At 36.1% G+C, this 18,506-nt stretch overlaps 1 pseudogene; it reads left to right on the top strand.

Annotated features, from left to right (window-relative positions):
* The first annotated feature begins 12,347 nt into the window (after positions 1-12,347).
* On the top strand, positions 12,348-17,539 carry LOC150068488 (axin interactor, dorsalization-associated protein pseudogene; annotated as a pseudogene).
* The last annotated feature ends 967 nt before the right edge of the window (positions 17,540-18,506 follow it).

Here is an 18,506-nt window from a genome sequence, read left to right as displayed (position 1 = left end):
TTAAGAATGAGATTAAGTCCCTTACCTCCTGACAAACATCTGGCATGCCCTCTGTCTTGAGAGCAAATCTCCCCTAATCATCATTCAGGAAAATGGATGATGATTGCTTGATACTTCTCTAGCTACCAGCTGGAATACTCCCTCCTCTCCAGACACCTTTCCAAAACTATTCCTCTCATATCCACTGAGATAGATATTTCATATTTTCCAAATTCTCTGTTCATTTCTATTGTTGCTTAAATTCAAGCAACAGTATTAGAGTTCAGAGCTCCAATCCACTTGTCATTCTGTTTTGAGAATTGACCAGGGCTCTTCTAGTTTATCTGGTACAAGGTAAGCATGGTGAGAACAGGTGAGGGACCATAGTTAGGGACTTTCAAGTCTTGGCTCAAGGACATTTCCCTGGAGGTTTCAGGACATCTGCAAGGAATAGGATAGCCAGTGACCTGTATTCTCCAGGCTCTGGACCAATCCCCAGCTGAAGGCAGTTACATAGATATGAAACTTACCATCCAATTCTGGTCTTCTCTCGGGGCTATCAGTTTTTTGGTGCTACAGCAGGTTTTTCCTATCTTCTGGATCTCATTGCCCACAGATCAAATCTCCTGTCTGTGTGGGCTAGGGTATAGAAAATGGCTGCAGGTGTAATTTAAGGTAATGGACAATAGGTGGCAATACAGAAAGCAGTTTAAAGCATTAGTCAGTTATAACCTCTTCATTCAATTGCTCCAAATATTTTAATGCTAATGAAAGTATGCTAGGATTATCTGGCCACAAATTCCCTTCCTCATTACATGTGAATCCTGTTAGCAACACAGCCATATCTTCCTTTACTCATACATAATGCCTTGGATATAAAAACATTTAAATTACAGGAACACTGGAAGGAAACTATGGAATCATGTACCTTAGAGATGACCAAGTAACTTAAATGAACAATTTTGAACATAAATGAACAGTATAAAATACTTCGAGGGCTGGGAGTTTGGCCTAGAGGTAGAGTGCTTGCCCAGCATGCATGAAGACCAGGGTTCGATTCCTCGGTACCACATACATAGAAAAAAGCCAGAAGTGGTGCTGTGGCTCAAGTGGTAGAGCTCTAGCCTTAAGAAAGTCCAAGGACAGGGATCGGGTATGGGGCATGTCACATCAAGGTTAAAAGGCCTACCTCGTGGCCCAGTGCTCACTTCCTGGTTTTGGAGATCCAACCTGCCTGTCTCCTGGTTGGGAGATTTGGCTGTGGTTTGTGATGTAAAATAAGGCTACCTCGAACCCATGGATTGGCCCCACCGCCCTCTCTGATTGCACCTACCTCCCTCTGTCCTGCCTACTTCTATGTTAATAGATTCCTGAATCTTACTTTTAGCCCCTGGTTTTTTCCCATTAAATGAGTCTGCCTTGACATTCTCCCTGGCGCATCTGTGTCTTCCCTCTGGAGAGGGAAGGCTGGGTGAAGGCGGCCAGCTGGCCCTATCTTTTCTAGGTCTCCTTTTAGTGGGGGCGTGTTCTCTTTGCCCTTCCTGCTGGTCAGGAGGCAAAGAGTGCTAAAAACCCCGACATTCAGGCCCTGAGCTTAAGCCCAGGACTGGCAAAAAAAAAAAAAATACTTCGAAATATATGTGATACTCCACAGCAGTTTAGTCATGTAATAATACTTTCCTAAGATTTATAGTATTATTTTGTAAAATAGTCTGTTTTTTGCATACAATTTCCTTCCATAAGTAGTAAAGATACTCTTTGGTTAACTTCTGATTTAAGAAGTTGCTATTGTACTTCAAAAAATAACTTATGTGGAAATGTGTAGACTTTAATAGATTATGGCATGCCAATTTAATTTTTTGAATATATAGGAAATGATTATAGATTTATCATAATGAAATCATAATGTGGACTTTTTTTTCGTGGCCTCAAGTTCACAATCAAATCATTTTTTTAATCTTCCATTAATCTATAAAATTAAAGTCAGTGTTTTAATCTTTAAACATCTTTTGGTTGCTGGCAATTAATATGTCAAGGGTGAACCAGCCAACATGCAGTGAAAATCAGAAAGTTCTAGTTACTGTGATTAAATCAGTTGGTAGAAGTGTTATACTAGTGGGAATCAGTAGAGACTAAATTGAAACATAATTCCCCCTCTTCATGGTCATTTTCACTGTCACCCAAGGAAACTATATTCTTAATCTTGATAGAGACAGAGGTAAAGTTCACTGAATCACATGGCCCAAGCAATGTCAGTGCTACAGCAGTTCCTCACATTCTGCCCTAAGAAAGGAAATAAATAAAATTAATGCAGACAAAATGTACAAGAAACCACAGAAAATCTTAGAAAACAATGTATCCTGCTGCCCTGATTTTTAGTAACCACAAATAGCTAACATGGTTCTCAGCTTTGTGACAAAGGTTGATGTTCAATGATGTCAAAAGAGTGGGAAAGGAACATGATTTGCAACTCAGTTTTCTCCAGTTTTAAGCCAGAGAGTAAGTGAAATGTTGGACTAGTTATTTTCTTTTTTGAACTTGAATATATCCGTGTCTACTGGCCCAACAATCATACTATGGAATTAATAACATTCTAGCCCAGGATATATTATTAATCCCAAATATGTCTCAGAAATGATCCATTAGTTTCATACACATAATACCAGCATAAAGATCTAATGTGCACTATAATACTAAGGGAAAAAAAAACATGAGAAAAGGTTGCTGTAATGGTTTGTAATCATCCTAGCCTTAGATACAAATGCAACTCTTCTAACCTTTCAGAGAGACTGTGGTTTGCTATGGACTCACTGAGAGAAATGCATTTATTTATAGAAAATCCCCATTCTTACTTCTCATGGATTAGGCTCTTTTAAAAGACTCCTAACCAAAAGATTTAGGAATTACATAGTTTTACACTTCAGGTCACCCTGATTCTGCAAAGTCCTAAGAGTGAGATTTCTCATTACAACTTCATCTTGGAGGGCAAAAACACGATAACACTGTGTTTTATTGTCCACTGGACATTTTATGGTTAGAACTCTGCTCAGTTCTAAAATTGTAGTGAAAAAATTAGGGAAAAGCTTTCTTTTCCTTTGGCACCAAGCCTATAGAGCATATTTTATTCTCTGACTATCTCATCTAATTATATCTGGATGATTTAGTATTATTTTGGAGAGGGACAATATTGTGTCCAATTTTACATATATTTGAAACACTGAAACACATTTTTGTGAACAGAGTTTGCCAAAAAATGTAATCTGACATTGAACTGAATTAGTGCTAACACTTGACAGGATAGGAGTAGAACTCAAAATGTGTTTTTAAATGATTTGAAAATATCAGAAATAATCAGCAGCTTCCAATGGATTCAATATAGTAAAGGCTACAATTTAGTAAGGAAGTAACTTGAATATGTTACTAATCTGTTTCTGCCAACATTTGCCAAAGGGACTGGGAAAATTTAGGGCAGTGCTCTAAGAAACAATCTCAAGTAAGTACTTTTTAAGAGGGGGAAAAAATTGACATCAATCCATTGGAAGCTTTAAGTCACTTTTTTCTAATCTTTGTCTTCCCTTGTGCTCCTTATTAAAATAACAGTGAACTTTTAGGGTGAGTCCATTCACACTCAACTTGCCGGGGACTACCAATACATGTACATTGTATGTCAAAGGAGAAGTAAAGTGGCTAATGGTACTGGCACTGCTAATCAGATGGAAGGAAGAAAATTATTTTGAATTATCCAAGTGATCCAAACATATTCACATGGCAGTTAAACACATGCAAGAGATAGGGAGATGTGACAGAGGAAGAAACAGTCAAAATTGCATCAACTTTGCAGGTTTTAAAAATGAAGGAAGATATGCAGTAGAATTTAGATAAGCAAACAAATAGAACTCCCATTTGGTACATTAATAATGAAAATGACTCTTCTAACAACGTGAGCTTTAGCCAGTGAAATCCATTTGGATTTCTAAATAGATTTATACAACTGTATTAATTTTGTATAGAATTTATGCAAATTCACACTTGTTTTGATTTTAAACTATTAGATTTGTAATAAATAAAATATATGTTTAATATATTGAATAGTACATATTATATATTAAATTATCATATATTATATTTGTATAGTTTATAGTATATATGTAATTAGCAACAAATATATAGTTGTATTTTATGCATATATATTTATCAAGCAATAGAAAACTCTCTCCTAAGTAAAGCTCTTTGTCTTTTGTTTCTAGGATTTGTGTGTGTGTGTGTGTGTGTGTGTGTGTGTGTGTGTGTGTGTGTGTCTTGGGCACTGTCCCTGAGCTCTTCAGCTTAAGGCTACTGTCCTACCCCTGGTCCTAGGCATTGTCCCTGAGCTCTTCAGCTCAATGTCACCAACCTACCCTTGAGCCAGGCCCCACTTCCCATTTTTTAGTGGTTAATTGAAGATAAGCATCTCAGGTCCTTTTGTGCCCAGGCTGGCTCTGAACCTTGATCCTCAAATCTCAGCTTGCTGAGTAGCTAGGATTACAGGCAGGAGCCATCACGCCCGGCTTGTTTCTAGGATATTTATTAATCCAAAGCCAATGATTGGTGGCCTATTCCTGTTATCCTAGCTACTCAAAGGTTTGAGGAACAACGTTTGAAGGCAGCCTGGTTCAGAAAACCTGGGCAATTCTCATTTTCAATTTAGCACCACAAAAGCCATAAATGGAACTGTTCCTCAAGTGGGAGAGTTATGCTCTGGAGCAAAGGCCTCAGAGAACACATCTAGACCCTGAGTTCAAGCTCCAGGAATGGGAGACACACACACACACACACACACACACACACGCACACACACACACACACATGCACCCTTCCATTATCTAGCTTGGTTGCAAAACAGAAATTTATCATCTCACTGTTCTAGATACTGCAAATGAGCATAAAGGTGCTTCTTCTCAGGACAATCAAAATCTATGTCTTGGAAGCCTCTCACTTGTTTCTGGTCCTTGTTTGGCTCTCCAAATTTCAATCTACTCTCTGATCATATCATGTGAAGATATGACATCCCTTTTGTGTACATGTCTTTGCATACAAACACCAATTATACCAACTCAGTCCCACACTAATTAATTCACCTGAAATGACTTCAGAATACGATCCCATTCTAAGGGACTCTTAGTCCCTTATGAATGAAGGGTCAACCATTGCCCAAATGTACAATTTAGAGGGTGGATGGTTGGGAGAGAAAATATCTGGGAGATAGCAAGGAAAGAAGTTACTCTGTTAAAAAAGAAATGCACTCATCACCTGACTTATTTAACAGTAACCCCTGTGTATATCACTCTTACAATAACAATTTTTTAAAATAACTCACATGTTACCTATCATGATTGAGAAACTGGAATGAAAGATAGATATTCCAACAACTATCAATACTTCAAATTTTGATTAAAGTTTAGAAAGATCAGACATTCTCCTATGGTTGGTGTTAGCATGAAAAAAATGGAAAAGCTGTTGTCCAATTCATTTTTTTCTAACATATGACTAAATATCTCAATGTGGATAAAGATAACAGAGAAATCTGGAGCAAAGTCAAAAATTGCATCTGGTTGGATAAAGTATCTGGCTCTTTAAATACCTAAAGAGTTTGTGTCAATCTCTTCATTTAATAAATCAAAGAGAAACCATGTATCTTTATTTAAGCCACTAGGATTTCATATAAAACTGAAAAATACACACTTTTCTTAAAATCGTGTGCTCAATAAATGTTAAGAAGATAAATCTTGGTAGTTTGAGAACTCTAAATTGTCAACAATTTATTCAAACATGCAATCTAATTGATAAAGGATACATAATGGGACTATTAAACACAATAGTATCTATATGAATTGTTTTATGGAAGCATTTCAAATACTTTGGGTGTTCACTGTAATATTCTATTTTCAGATAAAAATATAAATACATTTTCCTAGATGAAGTAGAGGGCATTATGGGTTGGTTTTAATGTATTACATTTTACAACCTTGCTTATTTCCCTCTAATTCCTACTGTGGGAAACAAATATTACTCAGTTCCACAACTGTGTTTTATTTTCCTATATCAACACAAGTTCATTAAGCTTGTTTCTGACATCATTCTCAGAAGATTAAGCAGGCAATGCAGTGGTGTGAGGGAGCCAAGTACACACCTGGAGTGTGAGTCTGCAGTTTCTTAATGACTATGATTTCTAGTGTTCGTGTTATCTCCAACATGAAGATGCTGTGTCCATACCTTAAGGTCTAGTAGGCAGAGAGCAGAAGGCTCATGCAGACCTTTCTGGAGCTCAACTTCATGAATAAACAGAGAAGCCAACATTGTGGGCATCTCAGATCTCTGTAAGCACCCCACATATCTACATCAGTCATAGTTTTATTGACTCTCCCTAATCCTTTTCTGTGTCTTTAAGTAACTCTCATCTACAGTCATCTTGGAGAACAGAAACATCTTCATTAATCTTTCTTTCTGCATATTTAATTTCAAAGAGACTGTGAGGGCAGATACCTTATTCATTTGTATAGTAGTTTATTGAGTACCTAAAACAGGTTCTGGCATAAAGAACGAACTCCATGAATGTGTATAAGATAAGAAAAACAACTATGCTAGGTTTTGATAATTTCCTATTTTTAATTGATGGGAATTATGTGCTTTTTTAAAGAAAATATTCCCTCTCATGACAAAAAATAGGTGATTTTTTTCCAGATAAACCTCCACCTTTGTACAATAAAAAAACTCATCCATAAAAGATGTTAAATATGCATACCTCATTTAAAGGAGAAAACAAAAACTTTTATAGAACAGTATTTTTTTTCCTTAGGATATACTTTCCCTCTGATATACTGACCAAATACAGACAAAAAAATTCATTGACTGGTTATATATTTTAAACAAATATATCTATTATTTCTCATACATTATTGCTTATTTGGATTGGAAAGATAAGTATTATTCCAAATACACATCTATTCCCATAATTTAGCTGTGAAGTACTTAAAAATTGATAGAAAATAATTCTTGATTAAAACCATATGTGAATCTTTATACTACTTTAAATCTTAAACTTGCTGAGTGTATCAAAATATTTCATGCTTAATTCATTGTATCAGCAGCATTTATATCCTTATCAAATATCATTTTCTTTTTACTTCTATTTTGTGATCTGATAAATAGTATCATCACAATGTATAAGTTAATTACCATTCAAATCTACTTATGTGTGTCTTTTGCTATGCACAAAATGTGAGGAAGCCTCGAAATGACTCATCTCTAAGATTTGATCAAATAATAGTCCTAAGTAGGCATAAATAAGCAGTGGATCCAAGGGAAAATTGTATTCATTGATTTTGTACTTAAATATCATAACACAGAAGAAGATCATGGAAGACAGAAATCTCTTTTCTTTCATCTGTTTGTGATATGCAATCATGAAGTGATTACTACAGTCCTGCTGGCTGCCAGGTCATACTTCCTATCAGAGAGGAAGAAATGGCATTTCAGAGACTCCTGCTGTCATTAACCTTGGGCTTTATAATATTTACTCATTTACATTTAAGATAATCCACTAGACATTCTCATTTAATATGCCACCTTTGATATTCTGCCACTGGGATCCCACCGGTTTATCCTTATGTTTCTTATTTGAATTAATCTATGCCTCCCTGTATCCAGATAACCTGCTATCTTTGAAACCTGTCTGCTTAAATGAGATAAGCTGGAGAGAATTGATATTTTAGTTTGCAAACAGAGCCCGAAATTGTGGAAGGGAAGCTTGCAATGACTCATGAATTCCCTTAGCTGGAAGAAATAGCAAGATCTGAATTGCTGCCATTTACTGAGCTGTGTCTGATTGGTGATACCTAGCCACAACAAATAGAGCACTGACCATATTGTTCAAAATCGTTTTCTTGAAAATATAAAATTCCACCTGAGTGAAACTTAAAAAAGAGGGAGAAAACAGTTGCTTTATTCACTAACTTGTCAGTATCAGAGAGCCTGATTCTAAGCAACCCTCTAGTTTACGAATCCCCTTGAGGGAGAGAGAGAAGGTAGCTACTGACAGAGGAGCCCTAGAGTCTGATGGATATTTATCATCCTAATTTGCACATACCGCTTGAGTCTCTTATACCAGGCTCTTCATCACCTCATAAATCAAGTTTTAATTTTAACCTTTGTGGTTCATCAATAGATTCAATATCAGAAATAATTCAGGACTGACAGTATTGGTTTATAAGTAAGTTTAGCAAGAATAAGGAGGCTTAGTGATGCATTAGTTGCCTTGTCAAGTGAGGCATAAAGATTCATGACTCTTAGCCTATGTTTCCATCACAGACTCAGAGGTATAAATAATGCAAATAGCTAATGAGACACAGGAGCGATGTATGATGACACTGAAAACCAGTTATCTGTTCAAGCTTTTAAAAATGTGTTATATGTGAAGTATTCCACTGACATAACACATAAAGGATCTCTTCTGACTCATAACCCATTCCTTTAAAAAGCTTCATTAATTCCATGGTGCAGCATTATTTTTCTAAATAGTAACCATCTTTTTGATATAGTGATTTAAACTAAAATATATGGTTTACTCATCATATTAATTGCTGCACTTTAAACTGCATTGAAATGTAACAATTTATGACAGCTTCTCTTGCTATTTCCAATAAATAGCAAGAGAAAATACAACCTAATGCAAACAAGAATTAAACTGAAAATCATGGAGAAAGAATGGTGAGAATTCCTTTGTATTTTGAGTCTGCTTTCCTATTCCAAAATCACATTAACAAGTGAACTACCAAACTCACGGCAAGTTAACTACTTTAAATGCCAAGCTCTAAGTTCTGAGATCAAGGTTTTGGCAGGATTGATACTTTTGGAAGGCCATAAAGAATTATTGTTGTTCTCAATTATGATAATTTCAGGTATGGATTTTTAACCTTTCCTCAGATGTGTGTGTGTGTGTGTGTGTGTGTGTGTGTAGTATGGAAAATATTTACTCTATAAATAATAATGAATCTGATACACGAGGCCATATAGAATAACACTAAATGAAAGGACCTCCAGGATATAGAAACAAAAGCCATATAATGAGTGATTGTTGTCCTGAATGTACTATGTTATCTCTCATCTCTTTTGCTATCCCTTGGTTATCTCATATTGTTATGGTATCTCACCTGGTTATCTAATATATTGCATGTATGTGTATTTGGTTATTTGAAGTCAGATAGGGAAGGGAGGAAAACAAGAGGAAGGACAGGGGTGGGGTAAGGAAATGGGGACCAAGACACCTTCTACCTGGTGAATATAATATAACCTTTCTATTAATTACAATAAAATATATGAAAAAATAATAATGAATCTGATATACATTATATGTAGCATTAATGAAGGAAAAGAACATCTTTGAGCATCTGATACTAAGAAAGGAGAGATTGCCTTCATTCATCAATAAGAAGCACATCCTAGGTATTTTCAGAGAGCATCTCAGTTCCCCAATCCTCTTAACTAGGAATGAGAATGCAAAGGTCCTATAGAGACACACCAGTGTTTCAGACAACTGTTATACTCAGTAGAAAAGAAAAGAGAAATCCTTTTCATCTGTGATATAACACAGTAATTTATTTTAAAGGGATGAAAACTTTTATTTCACCAAGAGAAACAAAGTTTTTTTTCAAGGAAAATGCTGATTGAAGTTAGTTTTGCCCCCAACCTAGCCTGACCTTTAACCAGCAAACCAGGAGATCAGATAGACAATTATTTTTTTCTGTTTGATGGACTCAAGCTGACAGAAAAAGAAAGGAAATGGAGTAATCCTTTGCTACATAGGTAGTTCTTTTCTGGAGAGTTTTGAAGGAATAAATGAAGAAATTGAGTCAGAAAGTTTGGAGGTATAACGAGTTGGTTGATGCTGGAATATTTTGAAAGCATATCTCAAGCACAGAGAAACAAAATGCACAAAACTAAAAAGAAAAATAGTAGGATGCAATATGAACTTAAAATTCAGGGCAAAAAATAAGTCTATTCAATTTATTTCAAAGAATGTTACTGAAAAACATGCATTATCATAATCTTCACTTTAAAATAGGAGAAATAGAAGACTGTTCATATACTCTATATTGTAAAGAAGAGCATTTCTGCAACTTTTGTCAAATTGTACATTAAGTATAATACTTAGGGAACTGTGAGTGTGCAGTCTAAATATAGAAAGAGAAATGCCAATAGTCATGCTACAGTACTTGCCTGGAATGTAAATCACAGAATTTTACACAGAACTCAATCTGTTTACTGATGAAATTGTATTTTGCTATAATCATATTAGAAGCCATGTGAATTCACTCCAGTTTAAAGAATCATGGTTGGGCACTAGTAGTTCACACCTGTAATCCTTGCTACTAAGGAGGCTGAGATCTGAGGATCACAGTTCAAAGCCAACCAAGACAGAAAAGTTCATGAGATTTTGATCTCTAATTAACCACCAGAAAAACTAGAAGTGGTATTGTGGCTCTGAGTGGTAGAGCAAAAGAGCTCAATGACAGCCAGGACCTGAATTCAAGACCCATCACTGACATAAAAAGACAGCAAACTCCAGAATGAAAAATAATAATAATTTAAAGGAGAACAGGCTGGAAATTGATATTTAACATACCATTTCAAAAGGACAGCAACATATATCCTGGTGAAACTATTTCCAATTAAATGAAATGGTAGCCTACCAAACATATTGTATGGTATTTTAATTGCATAGTGTCTGTTCTTTTACATAAAATTAAGGTGTAGCTATGAAGTCCCTATGTAGGAAAATAACCTCTTGTAACCACTTTTGTACAAGTTGCTTCACATAAATGCTACAGGAATTTCCTCTAGCAGATGTGCATTTGTGTTTGTCCCTACTTCACTCTTCCAAATTTAAGCTTCTTAGCAGAAACCTGTTTGCTGATTTGGTGTTCTGTATACAAGGTTATGGAAGAGACTGTGAATACCTAAGAGCTGGCCTCATTTCACTTGAGCCCACGTGATACATGGAAGCTATAATTAACACACATGCCTGCCACTGAAGTCATAGTCTCTTGTGTGTTTTCAGATCTTACAAAGAATATTCCATTTGAATTTTGTAACTTACAAAATAATTAGATTGTGAGTGATTTCTATAAACCATTAAATCTTTACTATCCAAAATAGCTCATGTTGATTTTGACCAGCGGAATTGTGAGTAGTTCAAATTTAGATATAATGTAACTGCAAAGCTCAAACTGGAATGCTATAACTTATTAGAAAAATGGAAATCAATAGCAGTTCAGTAGTGTTTATGTTACCTCTGTGTTGAACTAAAGGAAGGAAAGCAGAAAAGAAGTACAATGCAGGCCTGGTTGATTTAGGTTATATTCACTGCTCTTTGTAGATATGCAAAAGTCTCCTTCCTTTTACCACCTTGTCTTGATTAAATATGTTTTTCTATTCTTGAAAAAAGAAGAATTACTGCAGCTATCATGACATTCATTCATTCATTCATTCATTTACTTATTATCAGTCCTTGGGCTTGAATTCCAGGCCGGGGGGTGTCCCTGAGCTCTTCAGCTCAAGGCTAGCTCTCTACCACTTTGAGCCACAGCACCACTTCTGGCTTTCTGGTGGTTAATCAGAGGTAAGAGTTCCATTGACTTTCATGCCCAACTGGCTTTGAACTACGATTCTCTGATCTCAGCCTCGTGAGTAGCTAGGATTACAGGCATGAGCTACGTGTGCCTCACTCTTCACATTTTAATCACTGGTGAACTTTAAACTTATTTATGCAGATTGAGTTATATTTCTCTTGAACAATGAAACATTGACTCTGAAATCTTATGAAGTAGAGTCTATTATGTTAGGCATCTCCATGGATTTTGTATAGAGCAAAGTAAACATTAAGCCAAACATTTGAGATATAAGAAAAATTAACAGACAAAAAAGAACCATCAGGGCCAGGAGCAAGGCCTCATGGTAGAGTGCTTGCCTAGCATACATGAAGCTCTGGTACCACATAAACAGAAAAAGCTGGAAGTGGTACTGTGGCTCAAGTGGTAGAGTGATAGCCTTGAGAAAGCCAAGGACAGTGCTCAGGCCCTGAGTTCAAGCCCTCGGACTGGCAAAAATAAATGAACAACGAACAGAAAACACAGTGTTTTGAATAGTGTTTTAAAGGTTTAAGCCTCAACTCCCAAGTATACAGGAAGCAACTCTGTTCATAGGCCAACTCATGCAAAAGTTAGTGAGATCTCATTTCAACAAATTAGCTAAGCTATGCATGTTGATACATGCTCATAATCAAATAAACATGGAAGCTAACCCAGAAACAACACTGATACTCTTCCTGAAAAATGGCTAAAGCAAAACCAGGACCACCCACATTAGAGTTCCTTTATTGCTACAAGGAAGCAACAGTGAATTTACAAGATTTTGTTGAAATTTGTCAAAACTATAAATACACATTACTGAAAACAGTTTGGAAGGTAAGTCTTAGTGGCTTATGTCTGTAATTGAAATTCAAAACCAGCTTGAGTAGCACCATTTTCAAGATCCCCTCTTCAGCAAGCACACCAGGTAGAACAGCAGATGACCAAGCACACTAAATGAGTGTGTGACCTTGAGTTATAAACACAATAGGAACAAAACTTATAAAGGAAGTAGTTTTGTGAATGATGAGAATAAAGTGATTAAATAAAGAACATACTATTCCCAGAGGAAGCAAACCAATATAGTATAGACTTATTATTTTTAGGAAAAAAAAGTATTTGGCCAGCACCTCCTAGCTAGCAGGAGACTGAGATTTGAGGATTGCAATTTGAAGCCAATAGGGGCAGGAAAGGCTGTGAAATTCCTACCCGATTAACCACCAAGAAAAGTTACAAGTGGAGATGTGACTCAAGTACATTATCTATGTGCACAAAGGCTTATGGCCCATAGTTCAAGCCCCAGTACTGGCCTTTCAACTCACATTGCAAAACGAAATGTTGAAAACTTTAAGCAGTACCTACTATCTACTAAATGTACTATCACATTTACATTTTATAATGTAAAGAAGTTTTGAATTTATTCCCCATTATCTAACTGACAATACATATCATCTTTATTCCAAATTATTGCCTCACTAAAATGTCAGGTTTCCAAGGTAGTATGGAAATCTCTGAAGTCTGCTGCAACTTCCAAGGTACTGACTTTCCAATCAAGAGATAAAAAAGGAAACAGGCCTCCTGGTGTGCACCCCTCATCTTCCTTGGTTTGTTTCTGGCATACATTCCTGGGAATGGATCCCAGAGGCCCCGCAGTAAGGACTATGTGTGGGCAACACAATAAATTGAACCACATTGGATAAAGTCAGCATACCATTAGCTTGCTTATTTCCTGCAGAACTTGCAAGTTTTTTGTTCTGATTTACATTTTAATTTGGCTGCTCTTGGTCCCAAAGTACACAGAGAAAGAGAGAGAAAAACAAGACAGAGAGAGAGAGAGAGAGAGAGAGAGAGAGAGAGAGAGAGAGACAGACAGACAGACAGACAGAGACAGACAGAGAGAGACAGAGAGAGAATTCTAAGAATTCTAAAAATTGAGACAAAAAGCTTCAGATCACCAGAGACAAAAATGTTTTAAAAATTGTGATTCTGCTGATTATTATTTATGCATTCCTTCAGGGAGACTTGCTAGAACTCATATAATGCATAAATGGAGGCTTTAATTTCACTCTGTGCTGAAGAGTTTTGACAATAAATACATATTATCCAATGCTTGATCTCAGTCATTTTCATCCCAACCCTGTGATGAGTATTCTGTTTTAAAGATTATCTTACTGAATGATCATTGAATCTTGATTATCTAGTTACTCCAGAATCCACCATTCCTTTCACCTTCCTATTCCTTTCTAAAATTATTCATTTCTTCTCAGGATAAGATGAAGGAAAGAGCAAAGCTAACTACTTAAAAGATAAACACTGCAATTGGAGGCATGGCTCAATTGGTGGGGTGCCAGCCAATGAGCAAAAGTGTTAGTTACTAAGTTCAGATCCCAGGCACAGACATCAAAATAAAATAAAATAAGCACTTTTCCCATTCTTATTCTTCTTTAATTTTACCTTTCAACTAGAGTAAACAAGAATGGTTTCCAATTTTCTCTGAAATACTAGGTGACTTATGATTCCACTGTGGGCTCTGTACTCCCATTTTCCTGGGATTATTTTTATGCTTCATGTTTGAGGTGAATTCAGCCCATACATTATTTGGCCTTTTATTCCAAATAATTTACAAGTTCCATTACAACACACATGTACTTCTAACTTCTCATAAATATATTCTTCCTAATCTTATGTTCATTTTTTCTTTGTTTATTGTAATTAATAGAAGGGTTACATTTTATTTACCAGATAGAAGGTGCATTACCTAACAATCATTGCTACCCCTTCTCATGTTTTTGTCCCCATTTCCCTCCCCCACCCCCTCCCCTCATCTTGTTTCCCTCCCTTCCCTATCCTATTTCAAATAAACAAATAACCATTTTACAATATATTAGATAACAAGGAAAGATACTGTAACAATATGAGATAATCAAGGGACAACAAAAGAGATGAGAAATAACGTAGTACATTAAGAACAACTGTCACACCTTATATGCCTCTTGTTTCCATATCTTGGAGGTCCTTTCATTTAACGTCATCCTACATGGCCTTATGTATCTAAGTTTTACCCTACTGTAAACCTCTGCTAGGAGAGTCCAAGGCTTATACTAATTATGACAAATGAGGGAAACTATTGTGCCCTGAGGTCAAGCCCCATGACTGGCAAAAAAAAAATTACTAATGTTCTTTTATTGTTTGCCACTTAGCTTTTGTTCCATTAAATAATAATAGTCAAATTACCCAGCATCTATTACTGTCAATTTTGTGCTCTATCTTGGGGACTATGAACACTTATGTGACCATTATTACTTGATAGAATCATCAATAATAGAACCACCGCAACAGTACTCTTATTTAGATACTGTGCGTTCCATTTTCCTATGAATTCTAGTTGTCTTATTCTTTGCTAACCAAAAAACAGCATTTCTCAATTTACACAAAGCAGCATATACACATGTCCAGAAAATATCTTTCTACCAAAGTACACATGCTAACAAAGGACCATTCATCAAAAATAAAGATCATTCTCTGTTAATGTGCAATAACAGTTAAATTACTCATCTTAGAGCCTCAAATTAATAGCATCACATTTTAATATATAGTTGATAATTTGAGTAAAATATTCAACCACTTTATATAATACTTTAGATCACTATATAAAAATTCATATGTAGTTGAAAATATTTACAAGAAAGAAGATATTACAGAGTACAAACACAACTTATTTTAAAAGGAGGGTTCTTTTTCAGTTATTACATAAAAACCAATATTATAATCCTAGATAAATCATTTGGGAGCTATATCATATTAGATAATCTTATAACATTTTTTAAAATTTTGGATATAGTAATCACAGATTATTAATTGCTCATAGTTTACCCAGCAGTCATCTAATCAGTAAAATCATCTTAATAATTCATATTTCCATCATGTCCATTCTACTGATGAGATGACTAATACACACAAAAATGGGTAAGGTCACAAAGTTGCTTTTGTGCTATTAGAGCAGGAAGGAGAGCTTTGTACAGTTTTCCATCAACCTACTTACTACATTTGTTCATTTGAAAATAAATCAAAATCATATAGCAATATATTTTATGGCCTGATGCATAGCAAGTTTTCCAGGTCAAATAATAATTGACATTAATTGTAATTACTATCATGAATATAATTGTAGTATTGCAAAAGCATAAAAGTAATTGAAAATAGGGCAAATGGTATCATACAGGGGAAGCTTGGACACACAGTAGGATAACATAAGCAAAAATCCAGTGGATTTCATCAAAGTTACCATTGAGGCTTTATGTTTTAGTATATTGAGTTGCAAGCACATGATCCATAAATCAATTTGTTGTCACTGAATGCTTACATTTACTTTTAAGCATACCCATTTCATCTACACATAATTCTGAAAAATATATTCTTTCTCCTCATAGGACAACCACTTGAATTAAATTAATTCCAATACATTTAAATTTGATTCCCAAGGCCTGAGATTAACTTAAGTATATAGTACTCAAGTTTCCTTGTTTTGTGTCTCAACATTTTTTTACATTAAAATGTTACATAGTATACTAACAAGGCATTGTGTGCTTTGGTGAAAAATAAATTCTCAAAATGATATTTAAGTTGCCTTGCCAATGCAAGAAATCCCATGTTTCATTACCACGCTGAAAAGAACATATAATCAGCTTGTACATGCACAACTCTCATAATCATGAGTCATTCCTTGCCTCATAATTCATTGGAAGTACAATGGAACTAAAATTCACATTTTAAAATTCACAGTAGGGGCTTGGGCGGCTCCTCGGCGGGTGGCAGCGGCGGTGGCCCTAGCGGTTCCTCCTGGCCCTGATAATGTTGGGGCCAGGCCCGGGGAGGGAGGATGGCGCTCTAGAACCCGGCCTTGCTTCTTGAGGGGCTGGGGCGGGAGGGGGCCAGGGTGGGCACCCGGAGTCTGCTGCAGCTCTGGGGCGCCAGTTTGAGGAGAGGCGCCGACTTCGACTCGTGGGGCCAGCTGGTGGAGGCGATAGACGAGTATCAGATATTAGCAAGACATCTACAAAAAGAGGCCCAAGCTCAACACAATAATTCAGAATTCACAGAAGAACAAAAGAGAACCAATAGGCAAAATCGCAACATGCTTGGAATTGCGAAGTGCAGCTTTACAGTCCACACAGTCCCAAGAAGAATTTAAACTGGAGGACCTGAAGAAGCTAGAACCAATACTAAAGAATATTCTTACATATAATAAAGAATTTCCATTTCATGTTCAGCCTGTACCATTAAGAAGAATTTTAGCACCTGGTGAAGAAGAGAATTTGGAATTTGAAGAAGATGAAGAAGAAGGTGATACTGGAGCAGGGTCTCCTGACTCTTTCCCTGCTCGAGTTCCCGGTACTTTATTACCCAGATTGCCATCGGAACCTGGAATGACGTTCCTCACTATCAGAATTGAGAAAATTGGTCTGAAAGATGCTGGGCAGTGCATCGACCCCTATATTACAGTTAGTGTAAAAGATTTGAATGGCATAGATTTAACTCCTGTGCAAGATACCCCTGTGGCTTCAAGAAAAGAAGACACGTATGTCCATTTTAATGTGGATATTGAGCTCCAGAAGCATGTTGAAAAGTTAACCAAAGGTGCAGCTATCTTCTTTGAATTTAATCACTACAGCCTAAAAAGAGGTTTACCAGCACCAAGTGTTTTGCTTTCATGGAGATGGATGAAATAAAACCTGGACCAATTATAATAGAACTATACAAGTAATCCACTGACTTTAAACGAAAGAAATTACAACTATTGACCAAGAAACCACTTTATCTTCATCTACATCAAACATTGCACAAGGAATGATCCTGACATGAGTAACCTGTAACATCTGTGAATTTTACCACTCAGTAGAAACCATCAAAGCTCTTTGTAGCATGTTCCCCCTTAACAGGCAGTAAGTAAGCCGTGTCCAAGGGAGCCCATTGCAAAGCTGTACCACAGAACTCAGCATATTACTGACATATAAGACTCCTTTGGATACAGGTTTATTGTAGATTTTGAAACATGTTTTTACTTTTCTAACAGTCTATTTTCTAATTACCATTGCACCTACTCTGCTTCCTGGAACAATACAGTTGTAGTAGGTGTGCTCACCTTCAAAACTTAATACAGCAATAAGAATGTTCGAAGAGTTTACACATCCGCTCACTGTTTCTCCCATTTGCTCTTTTGATTTAACTTCAGATTCTGGGTTGGGGTGGGTAGGACAGTACCAAACTACTTCTGAGAGGAATTGAACCAGTTCTGCTGCCTTGGAAGGTTAGTCTGGAAGTTTGTAGGCTGCTTTTTACATGTGGCCTGACGGTTAACCTGACCAACAGTTCTGCTGACTAGAACTTGTGTGCCTTGTCCAGATAAGTATCCAGTATGGGAGTGTTCCCCAGTTTGTTGCTGTGATTTTTCCCTTTTTTCAAATGACCAGAATGTTTCTCTGCAAGTGAGTATATTTGTAGTCATGTTGATTAGCATTGATATTCTTCCTAATAGATTGTAGGTTTAACATTGGAACCATCTCAGAACAATTACATGTTTTTAGGTGGATTTAGTCTCTTGTAAATCATAAAAATTAAAATCAGAGCTAATGAGATACTGCAGGAACTGACTTTCTTCTGGCAGTTGATCATAAAATCTTAAATCCTTCATACTTCTCCTTAGAATGATGGGTATGTAAAATCTGAAAAGATAGTCTATTTTTTAATATAGGTAGATAGGATTACCATTTATTTACTATTTAGATATACTGACATCCATCCATATGAAACTTTGCAGCTTTTTACTGTTGAGTATTACCTTGGGCTTAATGATACATAAAATTT

Source organism: Megascapheus bottae, chromosome 1, assembly GCF_031878675.1.
Source record: "Megascapheus bottae isolate mThoBot1 chromosome 1, mThoBot2.hap1, whole genome shotgun sequence".
Classification (NCBI taxonomy): domain Eukaryota; kingdom Metazoa; phylum Chordata; class Mammalia; order Rodentia; family Geomyidae; genus Megascapheus; species Megascapheus bottae.
This window is presented reverse-complemented; position numbering and strand designations above follow the sequence as displayed.